The sequence below is a fragment of the Tympanuchus pallidicinctus genome, unplaced genomic scaffold (genome assembly GCF_026119805.1).
Source record: "Tympanuchus pallidicinctus isolate F22 unplaced genomic scaffold, pur_lepc_1.0 scaffold18, whole genome shotgun sequence".
Lineage (NCBI taxonomy): Eukaryota > Metazoa > Chordata > Aves > Galliformes > Phasianidae > Tympanuchus > Tympanuchus pallidicinctus.
This window is the reverse complement of record NW_026294699.1, coordinates 6,929,988-6,950,379: the sequence shown is the minus strand read 5'-3', so window position 1 is coordinate 6,950,379 and position 20,392 is coordinate 6,929,988. Positions and strand designations below refer to the sequence as shown.

The following is a 20,392-nucleotide window of genomic DNA, read 5'->3' as shown; positions in this document are numbered from 1 at the left end:
TATCTTTATTGCTGGCTTCAGTTATTTATCAGGTCTGTGTGTGTGCTTAGATTCCAGGAAAACTGAGCAAAGAAATGAAATTAGCACCGAAGACAAACACAGTTGGAGAAGCCGGCTGTTGACTCAGATGAGCAATTTCTTTCAGGCCGTCACTAGCCTCAGTACAAGATGAGATACCTGTCAGAGTCTGGTATCTGTCATCTAAAGGTTCATTTCACTGCATGACCAGAATAAGAAAAAAGCAAAGGAAAAAAAAAAAAAGTCTGCAAAATTTGCAATGAATTTTTATGAGTCCCTACTCTCTTTTCTATGACCTTACAACGTACAACTTCCATAGGGGAAATCTTAAAAGTACAACAGAACTTGGGTTATATATTTTCAGGAGACAAGATTACTGAGGAAAATACTTACTAATTAATACGTTTCATGTAGAACAACAGTCTTCCTTGCCCTCTAAAGAGGAACAGCAAGCTCTGTCTGTCCATCTGCAAGAGAGAAAAAAGATTGATCATATTCAGATGCTTCAGGAAATTTTCCTGTTACAGGTCGAGATATGACTTTATCTCTCTGGCACATCCAAGTATGCAGATCAGGAACTGGCTTCATCAAACATGACACAGCCGCACTGCTCCTCTCCTGGCATTCCTCATATTATCTTTGTCAGGGCCATGCTGTAGCATACCACTAAGTTCACACCACATCCACAGGGGATAAAAGATTTTGCTAACTAGAGCATTGCTAACTTATTTAGCAAAAAGTCATCCAGGACAAGGACCTTGCTCAAGCCTGTTTTGCTGAGCGTTTGCATTATGAATAGAGAGACTAAAGCGGGTCGGAAAGCTATTAGCAATCCTTCCTCTGTCCCCTGAGAAACACTAAGCCAGATTCAACAGGGCTCAGAAGCTCCATGATGCGAGGAAAAATGGCTTCCAGCTGGAAAAAAAAAAAAAAAAGGAAAGGAAAGGAAAGAAAAGGAAAAAAAAAAAAAAACCATCGTATGATTTCTGCTCTGTCAGGAGGAAGTGCTCCATTTAGCAAATTCAATTCTTAGAAATGCAAAGTGCAAACTGGAATGCTCCCTGTTGAATAAACGGTGGAACTGACAAAGTTCAGCTGCCCTATATGAAAGATAACATTTTACTATGAAATATTTCTTAGAAAATGAAGGTGATTTTAGTGGTTATTTTCTTGCAGATCACCAGGGGAATTTTGGCACCAGTGAAAGGTGCCAAAAGCAGCTGCAGATAGTCAAGTGCTGTTTATTCCTTAGCTTAAACAGCAAGCAGCAATGCAAGCCTCTTGAAAACGTCCTTGAAAAGGGCCATTCCCAGAGCTGAGAAGAGAGCTGCAATTCCCAACTCCATCAGCATCTGTGTCTGAGAGGGGCATTGCCAGCAAAGGTGCCAAATATAGCCACTGTAGGGCATGGACACACATGGGAACGGGGGGACACTACAAAACATTTCAGCTATGAGGGAACCAAGAGTGTATTTCATGCACTATCCAAACCTGCATAAGGAGGTCTCCTGAGGCAGGGACCACCAGCAGCCCCAAGGTCCTCAGCTACTGGGCTGCTACTGGGCAGCTACAAGGTCCCCAGCCCTTGCTGGGCTGCAGGCTGAAAAACTGCTACACGTTTGCTCCCCACTCCCTTTGGGTGCGACAGGAGGAAAAACGATCACCTTCATTAAATGAAAATAAATTATGTGAGGAATTATTTCTGAATTACTATGCTGCTTTCAGTACACGTTACTTACCTGCCTGTCCTGCTGTTAGAGCTGAGGAGCTCATTTACATGTAGCACTTTTTTTCTTGAGAAGACACATTCCTTTGAAATTAACGCCTTTTTTTACCACGAAATTCTAAGAAATTCTACCACGAAATTTCTAGATATCATACCCCTGTTTTGTTCCAACCCCACTAGCAGTAAAGGAACTGTGACAATTTTCACACACAGTGTGTCCCCATTCATCAGGTACGCTCGGTTGTGTTGGTGGTTAACAAGTAACAGACAGCCTTCTTCGGCGCAGTGCTGCTCACAGGCTTTCTGTAATTAACACCAAAAGGATAAAGAGATCAGCTCAACTGCTGCAACAAGGACCAGTATATGACAGAGCTTTGCTCTTCACATTTCAATAGAAGAGAAATTCACTTGCTTGAGAACATCTTGTCTGGGATGATAGGAATGACCATACCAGCTATTTCAGCATCCTGTCCGCATGAAATACAGCAGAGCACAGGGCATAAAGGGAGAGAGAAAGCATGAGATCCCATATTCCAAGGGTAGACTCAAAAAGATCAGATGGGGAACAGAACTACAGCAAATCCCACAACAGGGAAATGCATTTTGTTTTGTTTTTTTTTTTAATCTTTTGCAGAACTAAGGCTACCTTGCAACAGGAACTCCCTTCTATGAAGAACTATATTCCAATCTTTTTTTTTTTTTTTTTTTTTTCTTTAATTAATCTGTGAAGGCTGCTATTCTGCTCTGGGTAGGATTTCTGCTGTTTGATAGCTGCTCTTCCAGTTGTTTAATAATTTAAATTACGGCCACAGTGTCACATCTTCATTCCATTGGTCAAACGATTTTACCTCCCACAACGAATTAGAAAACGCACATTAGGAAAAAGCTGGTGGACAGATTATCATGATTATTTTAGCAGCAGGTATTTAAAGCTCATTGTTGCTAAAGCTCCTCAGCAGTGCCCAGATTCCTTGTCACAGTCGTAAGGTCTGCGCTGCTGGGCTGGTGCTCTGACAGACATCTCCTCCAGAGACAGCTCCTGCTCAGGCTGCAAGTGTGGCTCAGCATATGCTAAAGCAGTGCCACGGTGACACAGACTGTTCATGGGAAGGTAAAGTGACCTGCCATCTGTTCATCCTATATTTTATGGTCCTTAAATTGTGCTGCAATAATTTCCTGGCTGTCGTCTTGGAAGGAGAGGCAGGCAGTTTGAGTTCAGGCAGCCAGCAAGGTGAGCAACGCTTTCAGGCATTAAGGAGGAAAATTATCCAAGTATTAGGTGCTGGAAAGATGCTTTCACAGTACATATGGCTATGCTGAGAGGAAAGAAATCTTCTGGCCTCAAGCCTTCTCCTATATTATTTGCTTCAGGCCACATAACAACAGAAGGTGTCTCTGACAGGGGGCACCTGGGACAGAGTCTGGTCCAGATTCCACTTAAGATAACTGCACTGCAGAAACAGAGTGAAACTCCTTGCAAAGGACTGGAGAGGAAAGAGGGGAAAGAAAAATAAAAAAAGCAACCTCTCATCACTCAGTTACTCAGAGTTTCAAAGTATCTTAACTCCAGAACTGCAAAAGGTACAAGAAAACACAAGGTAGTTCAGGGCCAGCATTGATCACAGGGCTGTCACAGTGCATCACCCATGTCTGAGGCTCTGAATAATGAAGCTGCACCCCAGTCACAGCCCAGGGGGGAAAGCAAACAGGGGCAGCTGCCTGCACAGCAAGGTGTGGAAGGCTGAGCCAGAGATGTGTCTACTGAATACAAACAGCAGGGCAGAAAGCCAGCAGCAGGGCAGGACACCAAGGCCTGATAAGGAACAAGAGGAAGCCCGTCTGCCTCTGCATGAAGCTGTAGCTGATGCACAGATGAGGAAACACGCGCTCACAGCAGCCGTCCTCCAGGCAGCAGTTGGCATCCCCAAGGTGGGAAGGGGGGGATGGAAAACTTCCGCAGAAAATAATAGCAGGTTCAAAAGCTGAAGTCAGACAGACCAGACCATAATTTTTGCCCTTTCTATTATTTTTTCATTATTAAACAAACTAATAGCAGTTATGAAAGCTCAAAAGTCGAAGGTCACATTTTTAAGAAGAGAGAAGAATATAGAAGTAACCAAATTCCAAGGGAAAACAGTGTTATACAGCACAGATAATGCAAGCACTGGAGCAAAGCCTAAAGAAACAGGATGCTAGCAAGAGAGTCAACTCATTTGGGGTTCCTTTAAATTTTAATTTCCTCTCTTCTCTGAAGGTAAATTGTCAGCTATTAAGGATGGAAAATATATTTTGTTTGCTTATCAAGTCAGAGGGAAAGAAGGTTTCATGAGGCATTTATCCAGCAGCACACAAGCACTACAGAATTAGTGATCCTCACATTTTGGCCTCTTGGTTATGCAAGGCCTTAGATTCTATGATCTGGCACGTCCCAAACCCACTGTGACAAAACAGCATTTGCTTCCCTCCCCCCCCCCCCCCCCCTCAACGTAGACATCTTCTGCCTGTCAGAAACTTGAGTTGCAAGTCTGCCACTTCATCACAGCTTCCCATGCAGTCAGCATTAAGTTCTTCTCTTTTACAATTATAATGCCAACTCTAACCAGAAAATCTTCTGACAAAGACTCTAAGCAGCACCACACGATGGTGTGAAGGCTTTTAAAGATGTTTTAGGACCTACACAACCAAATTCACTAGACTTGATAGCAGAACTACTAACACTGAAACCAAGCGTGACAATTTACTGCTCCCAGGGGACTCAGAGATATAAATAACACAACAGTTTAAACAAAGACATTTAAAACCATTTATCAATAACTTGCATTCCTCCAGGTTCCTTTCCACCGAACACTAAGTACTGATTCAAATTGAAGCTTACCTTCTATGCAATGAGAAAATACCCTCTGCAAACCTTGAAGGCTGTCTGGAGGATATTATTTATTTTTTCAGAAAACAGATGTCTTCTCATTTAGCAGATTTGACAGCTAACATGATTCCATATTGTGTTGAATCTAATCTCCTGAAAAACTTGGTTAGGGGAAAAAAACAACAAGCACTATTTCATTAGGGGAAAAGGAGAAGAGCAGAGAGAAAGTGACATTTAGACTCAATTTTAGAGCAGTTTAGATATTTTGTGAGGACAGATCAAAGTTTGTGCTCTAACAGTAGCATGGGCAACAGGCATTGTGTTTTCCCCTGCCGTACTTCAATTTTACATCAATCTGCAACTGAATTTGATGCAGAAACCATACAGGTTTCAGTCATCTTCATTCACAGCCTCACTCTGGACTTGTGGAGTCCTTCACACGAAAGGCTTTGCTGCTCTGCAGTAGCCTGCCCAGCAGCCTGTTTCTTCCTGACACTTGTTTAAGCCAAACCTGGAGTCAATGCAGGGGAGAAATGTGAGCACAGTACATCACACCCTCTTGGCAATGATCTGCAGCATTGCATCTGTCTCTCTTCCAGACATGTAACCTCTGTTCTCCAAAGTGTATTCTAACTAAAAGAGGAAAACACCATAAGAAAACCTTCCTTTTTATTTACATCAACATCAACCACGGATATCTCTCAACAATTGGAAAACGTGAACCAGCAGAGCATGCCCCCATTGCTCTTCTCAGGGTATGTGTACCATGTTCTTAGAAACAAGAAAAGGATTTCTTATCACTATTTGGCCATCAATAAGACTCCAATTGAGGCTATTAAATAATATCAGATAATGACACAACCACTTGACATATTCCAGCTACTCAAGGGACAAAATTTTTAATCAGAAATACATTCAGTAAAGTTACATTACTAAAATAGCAGATTTTTTTTCCCCAGTATCTATTTCAAATGAAAGAAACTGCTCTTCAGACCTCAGCATCAGTTGTGGGTTTTCTGTAACTATTTAAAATACCAATCCAGTATCTCACATCCACTGTACATTTTCAGTATGGCTTCATGTGCTAAAAAAAAAAAACCCTACATTCGATGATACCTTGTGTCCCAAGACCATTGCAAGGAACCTCAAGCTTCCCAAACCCATGTTGGTTTGTGTTTGAAGTACATGCACTTCCATGGTGCTGCAAGAGGCCAGTCCATCCTGGCTTGTTTCTCCTCCCTTGTTTTTGTAGTTGTTGTTTTGGCTTCGTTTTCTTTTTTTTTTTTTTTTTTTTTTTGTACATTCTATATTAGCCACATTTTTGACTTGCACTGCTACAGAAGAATAAAGAAGAAAATCATTCCAGTGTCACCTCAGAGTAGGACTGGAATGAGAAGGGAGCCAGGCCCAAAAGCTTTCGTAACAACAATGAAGTGAAGGGCTCTGTGTGAATGTCTCTGAAGCAGACCCTAACATGGAAAGGAAGCTCCCTGTCAGCATCAGCTTCTCCATTGGAGGCATCGGTGTGGGGCTGGATCACTACAGATGCCACCTCCCTTGCCATGCAGCTCTCCCAGCCAGCAGTAACAACGCTGGCACACAGATGGCTCCTGTTTAGGTGAGACTAATTTCAGGCAAATTAAGAAAAACGCGGAGCGAAATCTCACAGGTTATCATAGCTAGGATAACTCTTTACCTTTCCTTGCCAGAAATGTCAACACAAAGAGGGTGAGCAATGAGCTCAGGAGAGCCGCTGGTATTTGCCAGCTGGCTGCATCAAACTTCGTACAAGATGTGACAGCAGACACACTGCTCTGCCTCCCATCCGCCAGCTTTGCTTTCCTGTCAGCCTCATCACAAGCAAAAATCAATATTTCTTTTAAAAATGCAAGTATTTACCTACATTTCTTCCTTTTTTGAAATCTGCACAAAGAAACCACGTGCAGTTCTCCCTGTTTCCACCTTCCAGATTCAAGGAAAATGAAAGTGAACAAGACTCCAACATGAGAGATATTCGGTCACTGCAACATACAGATCATCCACCTCGAGCTTGAGAGGCATTAAAACCTCAAAAAACAAACAAACAAACAAAAAAAAAAGTCAAGGGATGGAAGGCAGTAAGAGCCACAGGCAGCCTTTCTGTGTAAGATGCAGGAGCTCCAGGAGCATGCTTCTCACCATGGCACGTTGCTGCAGAACAGAAAGCAGCCTCTCCATCTCCCTGCACTGACCCCCTTCCACAGACTGAGGCCATATCCTAAATGACACACAACCACCTCACCTTGTACCCTTCTCAGGGCAGCCAAGTGTGCTCCCATTTAATGAGCAAGTCGTTGTGTTAGACCCAATTGTTTGAATTAATCCATTATTCCTGCATTTATTAATTTAGACACTTCAGCAATAAAGAAAATTTACAGCTGGATGTACCATGATTTCTTTCTGCTTGTATTTACAGAACATGCTATGATGCACTGTTCTCTTCCCAATGAATCACACAAACTGCTGCTGTCTCTCACGTACTTGAATATATTATAATGCAACAGTCTCTTTTATATTCTCTAGCACAGAGGAGTATCTCACACTGGCTACAGAGATTGCTCCAAATGTCATTGAAAGTCAGCAATCAAAAATCCCCAAAGTACTGGATGTCACTGACAATATTACAGTGCACGGACAGATGAACTGATGTCCAGCTCAGCATCTACTTCACAAGTTGGAAGCAAAGTGTTACTTGGAGAGCAGAAGCCTGTGCAGAATGGTGACTGTACAGCAAAGGGATTCCTGGAGCTCCACCCATGATTGCTATTAAGCCACCAATCCTTATTTTACAGCAATGCTAGTTAATTTTCTAGGAACCATCCCTTTGGCAACGAGGCTAACAGATGTGCAGAAATAGTTATCTTCTACAAACCCACACTGCAATTTGAGCATATTGGAATCACCATCATACATGCCAGAAAAGCACAGTGCTGACCTGCGCATCACCTTGCCTCAGAGCCATGGCACAGCTTTCCCAGCCCCTTACAAATACCAAGGTGACCTTCACAAAGTCAGAACCAGAACATCACACCCAGCTGAGCACTGTCAGAGGTCATCCTGCATGGAGGAAGATGCCTGCAGAGCTGATGCTGAGTGCTGTGTCTGACTCCATCCCTAAGCAGAGGTGGTGAGCTAGGTGGAGAGGTTTGTGCCTCCCACCAGGAAGCCCAGCTAAAGCACGGTAACCCGAGCCTGATCACCAGGCAGAAACCAAGGGGACAAAAGCTCTGCCTGCCGCTTAGATCTGCCCTGGAGAGAAGCACAGTGCAAACATGAACACACCTCAAAGAGCTGTACCTGCGCTGCATGCAGCCCCCCAGCTCCCAGCAGGGTCTGACACTGCCATCTGCTGACTCCTGCTTCAGCAGTTCACACTGCACCACCCCAACAGTGAGACAAGGTTAATTTTTATGCTTCACAAGTGAAACAGTGGATATATAAGCTGCCACTGAGCTAAAGACAGCTGAGAAGCAAGAAACCTTCTGGGTTTCACTAACTGTTGTTCCTGTTCCGCTCCAGATTTAGCCACCATTACAACAGGCACGACACAAATCAGTCAACAAAGATCAGCCATGGGAACAAGTTGATAGGCACGAGCATGCCAGAATGCTTTAAAAGCCATGATAACATGTGATACTCTTAGCTTATTTTAATTAACGCATGCAGAATGAACTAATTGTTGATGCCAGTGCAGTTGGTCCAGGAGCTGCACTAAGCTGGAAGGACAGCCAAAAATTTGACAAAGTGCATGTTGTTGTGTATGCTACCACGTTGGCTGTGGCAGGGGCGGGGAGATAATCAGACCACAGACTGGAAAATGAGTAAGCCAGGACACCCGTGCTCCCATCTTCATTAGCTAGTGCTTCCACCTTCATTAGCCAGTGCTCGCTTTTGTCTTAACAGCTCATAGTGACCCAGCACAGGCAACTTCACTGGTCAGGTCACATGCAACTCTTCCTAATGAGGAAAAGAACAGTGTTAAAAATGAGATTTAGAGCACAGAGAATAAAGTGCTTCAGCCAGCTTTTATACCGAGTCAGGCAACAAACCCACCACAGCCAAAAAGCAACAGAATGCAGTAAAGCAAGAACTGGCATCTGGTTTTTGCATCCTGTGCAGTTTCCAAATCCCAAGAGCAGAGGAATGCAGATCGCGATAGCTGACAGCTGCCTGCAAGCAGGAGGATTTGTGACTGCAGCAGTGACGGAAGGGGCTGCCAGTGTCACAGCACCGAGCTCAGCCCTTTGCAGTTCCTGGCGCAGGCAGGGATGTTTCCTGCTATGCTCTTGTTCGTTTTTTCAGCTGCTGTAATATTTACAAGCTGGAGAGGCTGGGTGATGATTTGGCCAAGGAGAGCTCTGCCATCAGCCCCTTCCAGCACCTCCAGACCGGGCTACGTGGCAGGCTGCTCTGCCCACCCTTCACCAGCTCCTGGCTCTGTGCTGTTCTCAGCCATACCTCAGCTCCTGCTCACGCAGGAAGAGTGTTTCGCCCTCTTCCTCCCCAGTCCAAGGGCTGTCCATATTCTTCTTTCTCAGATTTCCTCCCACTCGTTATCTGGGAGTTTCAAAGGAATGTATCTACACCCACCCCAAACCCAGCACACAGCCTTTCCTCATACAGATACCTCCTCCCCGTTGCAAATACCCGCCTGAAATGGAGGTTTAACCCATCCACCTACAACACCTTGGGCTCCATCCCTTAAGAAAACGAGAACTCCGATCACAACTAAACATCTCAGTGCTAAAGCACAAATCCAAAGCAAATTCCCAGCCTCGTCTTCTGCTACTTGCATTTCACATTAAATGGGGAACCTCTCTCTGGACATTATTCACTCAAGAAACTAAGAAATTAGGAATTCTCCCCATGCACTGTGAGCTGCTTATTCTAGTCAGACCAGGAATTATTTAGGCAAGAAACTCACAAACAATTTGTTGCAATGAATCATTTGAGAATTTAGCAATCTGCACACAGGCCATTTTTCAGATAGAACAAAGGAGGAATTCATCCAATAACTTAATTGCAAATTATTTTCTCATGTGTAACAGAAAGACTTTCCACTAGCTGTACCTCCTATGCAGAGATCTGAGTGCCTTCACACAGTAATGCAGCAGTACAGCTACGCCGGGAGAGGAGAAAATTGCTCTGCTGTAGAAACTGAGAACAATGAATCCAAGTTAGATGCTAAAAAAACCCACTAAAATAGCCTAAGTGATGAGTGACTGGAAATTGTGACTCTCAGATAATGACAGCTCAATAGATGCGTAGAAATTTTTTTGTTGTTCTGAGATGGGGAAAAAAAAAATTGAGATTTTGCCCTTTCCCAGTTCAACTCAAGAAGCTGGGTCAAGATTTCTACATTTTGATACCCTAGAGCAAGCAAACAAAACCTATGAGGAATTTTGTCTGTTATCCTGTTACAGAATTAGATTGGTTTGCAAAATATTTTAAATGGGGATTTAGAATCCTATTTGTGCAGTTTCAGATGGCCCCAGACAAAACTCGGTCTCAGAGCCTTGCAGAAAATAGCACTCTCCCATCATGTCTTGTTCTGCAGACATATTGAGCTCTTGAGCTCTGATCCCAAGGAAACCCCGACCTTTCTCTCTCCTCATTTCCATATCGTGTCTGTGCCCCACAGTACAGAAGGACACTGCACAGGGCACTGATATCTTCAAACCTGATCTATTCTTCTCTTGTCTCCTCTTCTCACAGCCCACAGGGCATTTTTCCTGCTATTTTACATTGTGGATTCAGCCATTTAACGCAGTGCAGCAAAGAATCAGAGGAAATTAATAATGGATAGGCTCAATTGTCTTTGTCCCAAGAAGAGACAGAGCTTCAGCTTTCTTCATTTGAATAAAGGGAGTCTATTAGGGACATTTCCCCAGCAGGGTCTCTTAAAGAACCAGTGGCACAACCTTTCCCTTATCCCATTTCCCCACTGCGTTGTGTCCCCTCCATTCCTCATCAGCTGAAGTACTCTCACCCAGTTTGGCAGTGAGCTGTGTAGAGGAGGGGACTCAACATGCTGCAAACACTGCATGTAGCCTTAGACCAAGGAAAGCAGGTCATCCCAACACCTGCAGGTATCAGCTTTTAGACTGCTGTCTGCCAAGCTTTCTGTTCCTCCTGCCCTGCAGAATATATACCTTGGTGTGCAGGACGCCCACAGCCACCAGCAGCAGCACTCAGCAAGAGTTTCCCGAGGTCAGAAGAGTCCTACACATATGGGCATTCACAACCCAGCCCAAGGCATTTCAGCTGAGCAATTAACCCTCAGGAAGGGTTTTGCTCTTTTCAGCAGAGTCAAGGTTAAATGTCAGCAGACACATCTTGTTCTCTGGGCTAGCCAGGACTGATGGCTGCACTTTGCTATGATACACGCAGCACTGTATGAAGGTACAGGTTACGACAGCTGTCAGTTACAACAACCAAAAATAGCTATTTACAACTTCACTGAAGCCTCAGACAAAGAGAGACCTTAAAAATAGAGTTACAGCCGAGCCTCCCTTCAAACAGAGGCTGTACAAGACAAGAATATAACAACTGTGCTCACAGCTACGTCTGTGCTATAAGCTGTTGGTCAGCAGCAATACAAGCCAGTCCTCATGCAGCTTCATTTCTACTTTTGAGATTAGATATGTTTTAGTTTTTACTTGCATGGAGAAAGAGCTTTGTTCCTCCTCAGTGTTGCCGAAGACTACTCACTATCTGACGTGAGAAGCAAGTAGTAAGTGGATATATTTAACATCAACACGGATTCACTAAGGAGAATCACTCTTGACCAACCTGGTAGCCTTCTACAGTGTCACGACCAGCTGAGTAGATGAGCAGTGGATATCGCATACCTCGACTTCAGCAAGGCTTTTGATACTGTCTCCCATAACACCCCCATAGGTAAGCTTAGGAACTGTGTGACAGGGGAGCAGACAGTGACATAGACTGAGAACTGGCTGACTGGTGGAGCTCAAAGGGCTGTAATCAGCAGCACAGAGCCTATTTGGATGCACCCTCAGCAAGTTGGCTGATGCTACAAAGCCAGGAGGGGTGGCTGACACACCAGAATGCTGTGCTGCCATTCAGCAAGACCTAGACAGAGAACATTATGAGGTTCAACAAGGACAGTCCTACATCTGGGTACGAGTCAAGAGAGCAGGGCTAATGAGGGCCAAAACACGTATTACTATCCCCTGACTAGTCTAAGTCTAATTAAAACTCTAAGATCTCCAACGTCAGACACAAAATGAAGCTTGCATGGAAATTTATTCATCTAAAATGCATTTTTATATTTAGCTTACTTTAAAAAAATGCTTAAGTAGAATATCATGTCAAAGGATCATTATGTTTTTAGCAAAATTAAACCTTCAGAAGAGAATGTTCTGTTGTTTTAATCACCTACACCAGTTCTAAGTTCTATCATATAAACAAAATGTATTTTAATTGTGCCACATAAATTAACTCCACATACAAAAGAGAAATCAAGTACTTTAATTAAGGTTTGTGTGGTAGAAACATCCTTATCTACGCTAACTCAAAGGAAAGTACTTTCAAGACTTTGAAAATCAGTTTCATTACCTCCTTATAGGCAGAATGTCTTTGAAACGGGTGTTGTGGAGGGACAATGTGCTGCTCCACTGATTCAGGGCACCCTCCGCACTTTGCAGAAGCAATGAGCCTTCTGGTCTCACTTCCCCACGGCTCCTCCGCACCTGGACAGCCACCTCACTCAGCCTTCAGCCCTCCTCCCCACCCTGCCTCCCACTGTGGTCAGCCCTGCACACCTCCCCTACCTCTCGCTGCGCTCACTCATGGCCAAAGCCTGCTGATGCACACCAGTGAGGAATATTTTTGTCCTTACCTCCTCCTGGCTGGGGGAGGGGGAGACCGTGGCACAGCTCACTAAGCGTCTTCCTAAGGATGCTGCAGCTGCCTTCATCTACAGCCAGCTCCTCTCTTGGCCCCTCATCCACACACACATTAGAACTTATCTTCTGTGGAGGTAGCTAAGAAGCTCACTTACTAATTTGTCACTAATCCTACTGGAACTCAGTTTTTGTCCCAACAAAGCTCCCAAGTTGTCTTTAACCTTGGCTTATACTCTTACACTGTCATCACCTAATATTCCCAGCTCAGACATAAAACCAGGGACTTTCTGATGAGCTACCGCTGGACTTCCTTAGAAACAAAGCACAGATGCCATCTGTAGCCCAAGATATCCCATAGATTGCAAAAAACAAACAAACAAACAAAAAACAACAAAACCTCAAATTCAGCCCCAATCTAGATCTCAGAACTGCTGCTCTGGAAAGGGGCTCTCAGCAGCTGTTAAAAGCAGAGCAAGCCTCAGTTGTCACACAACCAGCACAGCCGACTGAATTAGATATTTATGTGCCTAACAAGTTTGAATCTTGTAGGTAGGAAAACCTGCTGGGAGTGATTTGAAAAGACTAATGAGACTTTTCCCATCACCAGCCGGGTATATTCTCCTTTAAAGGTTTATGAGCATGTCATTTAGTTTCACTACAGCTTTTGCAAAATCATTAATGAACTTGCAAAAACAATTAGAGAGATAGAAGGGCAAGAAATGCATGCGTTAGCTTGAAACCTGTGAGTAGCTGAAGCAGAGAAGAATGCATTGCTTTGAAAGCATTCAGACACAAGATCCTGATGCTTTATGCCTGTTAATATTATCATCCCTATTTTTGTTTCTGCTAATCTTAATGTGGAAAAATATCTTCATAGAACACGATCCTGGCATCTCTGCTGCTTATTGAAACAAGAAGGACGGCAGAACAACCTCACCAGAGTAAACAGAAGATGTGAATGTCAAGCCATGTGAAATGCACCTCATTAATATCTGCATAAACCAAATGGAAAAGGCACAGACGTTGTACAGACTGGGTCTGACTTTGATCCTTGGCAGGTACCTTTGAAAAACTCCCAGTCAAATCAGCTCTAAACGGCAGAGAAAAGTGAATGTTCAAGAGGAGAAAGTACCTTGATTCACAGAAGTCTTTTCTCACTTTGGGTGCTCACAGGCTATTTTGGCTAGGAGAATCACCACACACCACAACCACTGAACACACTGACTCTTTTTTCCCCTTAGAAAGGCACTTTCTCTTTTTCTGAAAAAGGGAAAATGACAAGCGGGAACAGACACTGAGTGAGTGCATCTCTAACCCTGCTCTTCTTCAGGATGACACATTCCCACTCAACAAGCAAAGCCAGCTCTCCAGCAGCACAAATCGCCCATTGCTTCAGGGACCGCAGTCTGCCTATATCACAGCCCATTTTGTGGGGCAGAGGGCAGCAGGAAAGGGCTCTCTGGAGTGGATGGAGGCACAGGACTGAACTGCAAGGTCCTGCCAGATGCACAGCAAGAGCCTGAGCTGCACAGGGGCTGCCAATCTCAGTGCAGCCATCAAGCTGCTTCCTCGCTGACTTCCAGCTGTTCGGCAGCCCTTGGTCTGCCTCTTCCAGCAGAGCAGCAGACAGCTCAGTGCCTGGATACACCCAACAGCGTACGCCTCTTTATTTGTATCTGCCTCCATTATGAAGGAGATGCTGATTAGTTTTAGAGAGGCTGTGCTGCAGGCAAGAGAAAGCAATGACCAACTTGCTTACCTCAAACTTTTCTCCTCTGCAATATTGCGCTCTTAGCCTTGCACAACTGGGTACAATTCACCACACTCGCAACTGATTTCTCCAGTTTCTCTGATCAGTTTCTAAAGCACTCAGACAAACAAGTGCTAATTTAGAAAATGGAGACAGCAAGCTTTTTTTTTTTCTTTTAATCTTGGAAACATGCAGGTTTGGTCAGCTGTATGGCAAAAATATAGCTAATACTGATCAAAATTAATGTCAGTTCTGGATTACTTAGAGGCTAAGTTTCAGGATTAAATGCAATAGAAACTTGCCGCCTCTAAGAAAGTCTGAAAACAAGTCCCTTCTCCTCTGCACATTAATGACCTGTAACTGGCAAATGGGATCACAATAGTCTGTCCCATTGCAGCCTGATGAGTTAGGTAATGTCTGGAAAGCATTTGGACCTCAGAAAGGGGAACGTTTTCTGAGCAGTTTCAGTTGTTATGTAACTAAGTCACATTTAGAAATAGAGCTTGGCTGCCTCAGTCATGCCATCACTTACATGTGATTTAACCTACGTGCTGGGCTCTCTCTTCTAGTAGCTATGGATAGTCCCAGTTTGGGCCCAGAATGCCAAAGTCTGGGACAAATACAGAGAGCTCCTGGCTGCAAGTCAGGCCATTCTGGAGAAAAGAAACGCATACAAATGGCTAGAGTCAGCTCACATAGAGGAAAAAAAGCAGGATGTCTGCCATCCCCTACACCCACACTAACTGGATTGGACTGAGCAGGACTGGTCCACAGCCCAGAAAAAGTACTAGAAATCTTGGCAGTGACTTCAGTCAATTTGAACCACGCTCAGCGTCTCGCAGGTTTTAGCTGGTATGAAACGCTAGCTCCAGCCCCTGCTTCCAGAACAGCTGCATTGTGCCTTTTGCTGCAGTGACCGTCATCTTGCACAGACTGCCCTGTGCATACCAGCAGAGACTGCAAATGCCTGCCGTCACTCCAGAAATCTGTTCACTCCAGTATTTGCTCCGCTGTATCCATTTGGTCCAGCCACTGTGCTTAGCAGGGAAAACTGCATTTAAAGGTTCTACAGAACAGTCATTCCTCCTTTCCACAACCTGTTCCAGTATTAATTGCTTTGTTTGGATTCTCTTCTCATCTCTCAAACCTTTCTGATGGGAATAAAACATGCAGTAGATGACAACTTTCAAGTCATTTTCATGTCATCTCTGATAGCTGCTGTAAGAAGGTTACTGATACTGCTATTAATTCTATAATTTCAATTTTCCCTATACGTTCCTGCCCCCAGCAAGCCCTCAACATGAAATTATTTCTGAACCGTTTCCAGTCTGTTCCTGATGTTGCTCTCAGAATGATCTGAAGACAGATAATACAGCTGTCATTTCTCAAGGCTCCCCTGCCATGCTTTGATAAAATCCAAATCATGGCTTTGATAGTGCCAGATTTTACAAGCCTATTAAGCTGTCTCTGCCAAGTGATGGTTTTCTCTTTACAAGCTGTGGGCTGACACAGGGTTTCCAGGCTCCACAACATTTAACATCCCATCTTCACCCAACTGCCTGCATTATTTTTTTTTTCCAATCTGACTGCCCATTATACCAGCAGATTCAGCATAGCCACAAGGAGCAATTACCTTATTTGTCCACAAATAGGATGATGATGAGAAATATTTGCATTTAAATAGGAAAACAAACCCTATTAGTGAAGATATCCTGCATTCCCATTCTGATTTCTGCTCCTATCCCCCCTTTCCTTTTCCCCTCTGACAGATCTCCATTCACCAAGGCATTCAGCACTTACTTTGGTCTCTCCTAAATATGATAAATTAGAAATTAAACCCATGTCCAAACGCTGCATGAAAATCCCACCAGCTTCAGTGAGCCTCAGCCACAGTCAGACAGTAGGGAAGTGGAACAGGTGGGATGAATGAACTTTTCTTCATTCCAGCACAGTTTCATAACAGTCAGACACTCGCTATTCCGATGTGCAAACTGGCTCTTGTGGGTGGTAGCTATCCTTCCTTCCCCAGTCCTCCCAGATTTTGCTCATGTGTCACGCTGCACAGGTGAGCAGACATTAATCTGTAATTAAACAATGACTCACTTTCTGAGTTGCCCACCTTGTGAGTTTTCACAGGGTTAACCAACTCTGATGCTAAATAGCCAAATAACAGAGCTCAGAGCGAAAGAAATATTCACCACAAACAGCAATGGCTCTTCTGGCCAACAGCACAGCCTGCACATGGCAGATGGAGGCTCTGAATCACAGTCAGCAGCTTCTCTCTAAGTGCTCACACACCTAGAATGAGCCATCTCCGTGGTACCTAACGCCTCCATGATAGGTATCAGACCCAGCTTCCCCTCCAACATTCCCATCCCCACCTTCCATCTTGATGGTACAAAATCCCACCGAAATGCGTGGTCCCAACACAAGCAGTTCATGTTTCCCCACCCAGCTGAAGCCTAGCCAAGCCTGAAGCTAGCTGGAAATCATCTCATGTTGACAAAGGACAATTAAGTTGCAAGCAAATGGTTTTGAAACAGAGATCAGAAGGAGAACGTTCTTACTTTGGGAGTGCTAATAACATGCAGACAAGTGACCTGGTAGCAAACAGCAACCTGGCAAGCAGTGCTAATACTTGCTCACAGACTCAGCTGCACTGTGAGCACATTACTTCACTGGATTACTGCAAGGCTGCAGATTTGGAATCCAAAAAAATGGTTACATTTGCAAGACAGAAAACAGTGATTCACAGAAGCAATGTTCATGGAAAACAATTTTTACTTAAACTCTCTGAGGTATTGATGCATGTCTTACATGGCTGCAAGCTGGGCAACATGAGGGCAAGCTGCTCTGTATGAAGACCTGAGAAGTCCCCAGGAGAACTGCTCCCAGAGCAAAGAGCCAGCTTTCAGAGTGCAAGGAAACACAGAAATGAGCTTAAACAAAAGCCAAAACAAAACCACAGCCTGAAGAATTCCTGCAAAGACAGATTAAGAGTTTGATGTGTCTGAATAAAACAAAGGGACAACTCAACTGATACTCACAGGTACTTGCACAGGGAAGAGATAGCCAAGAGTAAGCCTCATCAAAAGAGGACCCAATGGGAAGAAACTGAAGTCACGTACATTCAGCCTTGAAATGAAAATTTGTTTACCAGAAGTGAAAGTAATTAAACCACTGAAATAGCTTCCCCGGGGAAATGGCAGGCTTCCCCACCAGGAAGTATATCGCTGCCAGGTGATGTACTTTAATCTTCTTAATCTACCCTCCATCCAAGCATGCCAAACAGACATATTGCAGTGGTCCCCTCCCACGTGGCCTGCCTCAAGGCTAATGGCCTTTGGCTTACAGCTGTCCTGCTGGAAACCAAGAGCCTGAAGCCAAGGAGAGCTCCATCCCAAGCCAAGGGTTGGCTCTGACTCCCCTGGCAGGCTGTGTGGAAACCCGGGGACCTCCAGACCACACCAGGCTCAGAGCTCCTCAGCTCTCGGCAAACTCCCAGAGCAATTTCCATCTCCACACAGGGAGTCTTGGCTCAGCTACCCAGCAGTTCCATCGCATTTCAAAGTTTTCCAGTCTTTCCCCTGCCCCATAATTCCTTCTCCCAGCAAAGTCTGAGTTTATATGCAGAAACAGAACCTGTTTATTAATCATATTCTAGTCCAAAAAAGAACGATAGCTGTAATGCTATAACACAATGGAAAGTGCAGCAATGACAGTGTAGCAGCAAAGTCCTAGGCTGCAAGTAAGGATATGCTCAATGCAGCAGCCATAGACACAGAAACAAAGGAAAAAAATCTTCTTGCCTTCTGAAGGCCTCACGTACAGAGAAATCTCCAGCAAAATACCCTTGCCTCCACTGCCAACCCTTAAATGAGGTCTGGGAGGGGACAGATCCTGGCTCTACCCTTCCAGTCACTCAGGTACATTGCATGCAGCTGAGCTCTTCTGAGTTGGCCCTGTCTTCCCACCAGGTGCTCAATCACTGTTTCAAGCTGCGACTCTGCATTTCAGCTACAACGGCCCACCTCAGCAAGGTTCTCACCTCCTAGCAGAGTGCTGTGAGCAGAACTCACCTACAGGGCTGCCAACCAGGTCTCTCCAGTTGCAGAAAATGTCCAGAACTGTGAACTGGCAAGGGGATAGGAGAGGCTGGAACAGCCACTTGCAACATGTACTGCTAGCCTGCTTGGATCCTCACAGACCAGTACGCTCTGCCTGTATCTCAGTATGGGCTTATCTTCCTCAGTGCTGTTGCAGAGGACCTCTCTGGGACCTTCTTTCCCAAATGAGCATGTGGGGCAGCAGACCAAAAGCTTGTACAATGGCTAGCAGAAGCAATTTGCTCTCAGTGCAAGGGTCAGGCAACATAGCTCACTCTGAATTCTTCCCAGGCTTTCCTGACACGTGGAAGAGGCCAGTTAAACAGCTAAACAGTACTGCTTGCCCACTTGCTTTTCCATTCATTATACATGTTTCCAAACAAGAGAATTTGCTGCAGCATACACAACAGAGCCACATTCGTGCTTGCCTCCACATTGCTGACTCCAATAACCACTTTAAGATGGCAAGAAAGCCAAGTTATGTGGCAGTAATTTTCCAGCATGAAGAGATGAGGTCAGTATCTGCCTATTCTACTTTAGATTTTCCAGAACAAGCATGAGCCATTTCTTTTTATGCACCGCAGCACCTTTAAAGCATACAGTAGGTTGTTTCTTAACGACCTGGAACATCTTGCTTGATGAGATCTCTTCTCAAATTGTTATTTTCCTCCAGCTGGGTTAGGGCTGTCTGGCTTTGGCACAACAAGAAAAGCACACACATTTTCTGTGATTTAAGTATTGCAAAGACTCAAGCGTCCACGTGGCAGAAGCAGTGCTCAGACATCCATCCCTTCCTACCACTGTCCAGAAGGGAACATTCCCCTTCCTCCTCCAGATTACCCCAATTTCAGGAGAGCAGATCCAGCTGTCATCCATGTACTTGAATATGCAGGTAATTTTCCGTCTGACCCACCAGACAATATGACAGAAACAGACAGCATCTTAGAACATATGCAACATATGCACAAGGTATGTGGTGCAAATGCCTTTCTCAGTAACAACCACCTGTGTGCAACACAGCCATGGTGCAAGTGTTGCTGCCAGATAAGTTCACCTGTCACAACTGATGGATCCTCTTTAAGCACCTGGCCAACTTGCAGTTACTTGCTTTCACAACACCTCCAGCTTCATGACAAATCTACCCATGCTGCTGCTTAAATATAAGTATACTTCACAAATAGCCATGCAGGGCTTTTATTCTTCAAGGAAATTCCCAGCGAGGCCACTGTTTCCACTCCACTACTCTTGCTCCACTGACACCAGGTGTCCACCCTCCCCAGCACGCACCAAGCAGCAGATGTGTGGCAGAATACATTGCACAATCTGTTAGAAAACAAAAATAATCCTGCCTGAACTCATGACTAAACAGACAGGTTTAATTACAAGTATGATTTGACAGAAAGAATTTCCCAATCAAGCCTTTCAAAGCACTCTCCCAAAAATAGACAAGGATCCCAGGAATGTCAGCAAACGTGCACTTGCATCACCCCCGTTGGTTGCAGCAAAATCCATTTTACAGAGAACCTGATGCTGGAGGTTTCCATAGTTTGCCTAAAGAAGTCAATAGCAAGTGATTATCAACCAGTGACAGAAAGAGTCCAACACTGCAGCACATTTCATCCACGTGCAATATTCTACCTAAAGTACATGGTTTTTTATTAAGTTTTGTGCTGCTGATTTCACCCACAGAAAAACAGAATAGAGGTGATTCCTAACTTTTCTACATCCTCCTGGCATGCCCTTGACTACAGAATACAGAAGCTAATTTATGTCTTTCCTAGCTATTTTCCAAAGATCCACCTTGAGTTTCTGAACAGACATTATTTTGTGGTCACTGCCACTCACAGAGTGGCCCAGAAAAAAAAGTAAGGACTCCTTCATCCTCATTGCAGTTTGAGACAAGGGAGCTCTCTGGGCTACTCAGAAGCATAGAACAAAGAAGAGACCAGACTGAGTGGTTTTTTTCTTAGACCAGATTTCTTAGAAGCAGGTACAACAGAAATTTCCATCTATTACTGCTGC

The 20,392-nt window shown here is 44.4% G+C and overlaps 1 long non-coding RNA gene across 2 annotated transcripts in view; it reads right to left on the bottom strand.

The window, feature by feature from the left end:
• LOC128079219 (uncharacterized) overlaps positions 1–18,912 on the bottom strand; it is a 131,725-nt gene extending 112,813 nt beyond the window's left edge. For both annotated transcript variants that reach the window (XR_008206039.1, XR_008206038.1), the window contains exons 1-2: positions 18,344–18,912; positions 412–485 (exon numbers count right to left, since the gene is read on the bottom strand). This is a non-coding gene — a long non-coding RNA (uncharacterized LOC128079219). The remainder of the gene's footprint in view (positions 1–411; positions 486–18,343) is intronic.
• Between the last annotated feature and the right edge of the window lie 1,480 nt (positions 18,913–20,392).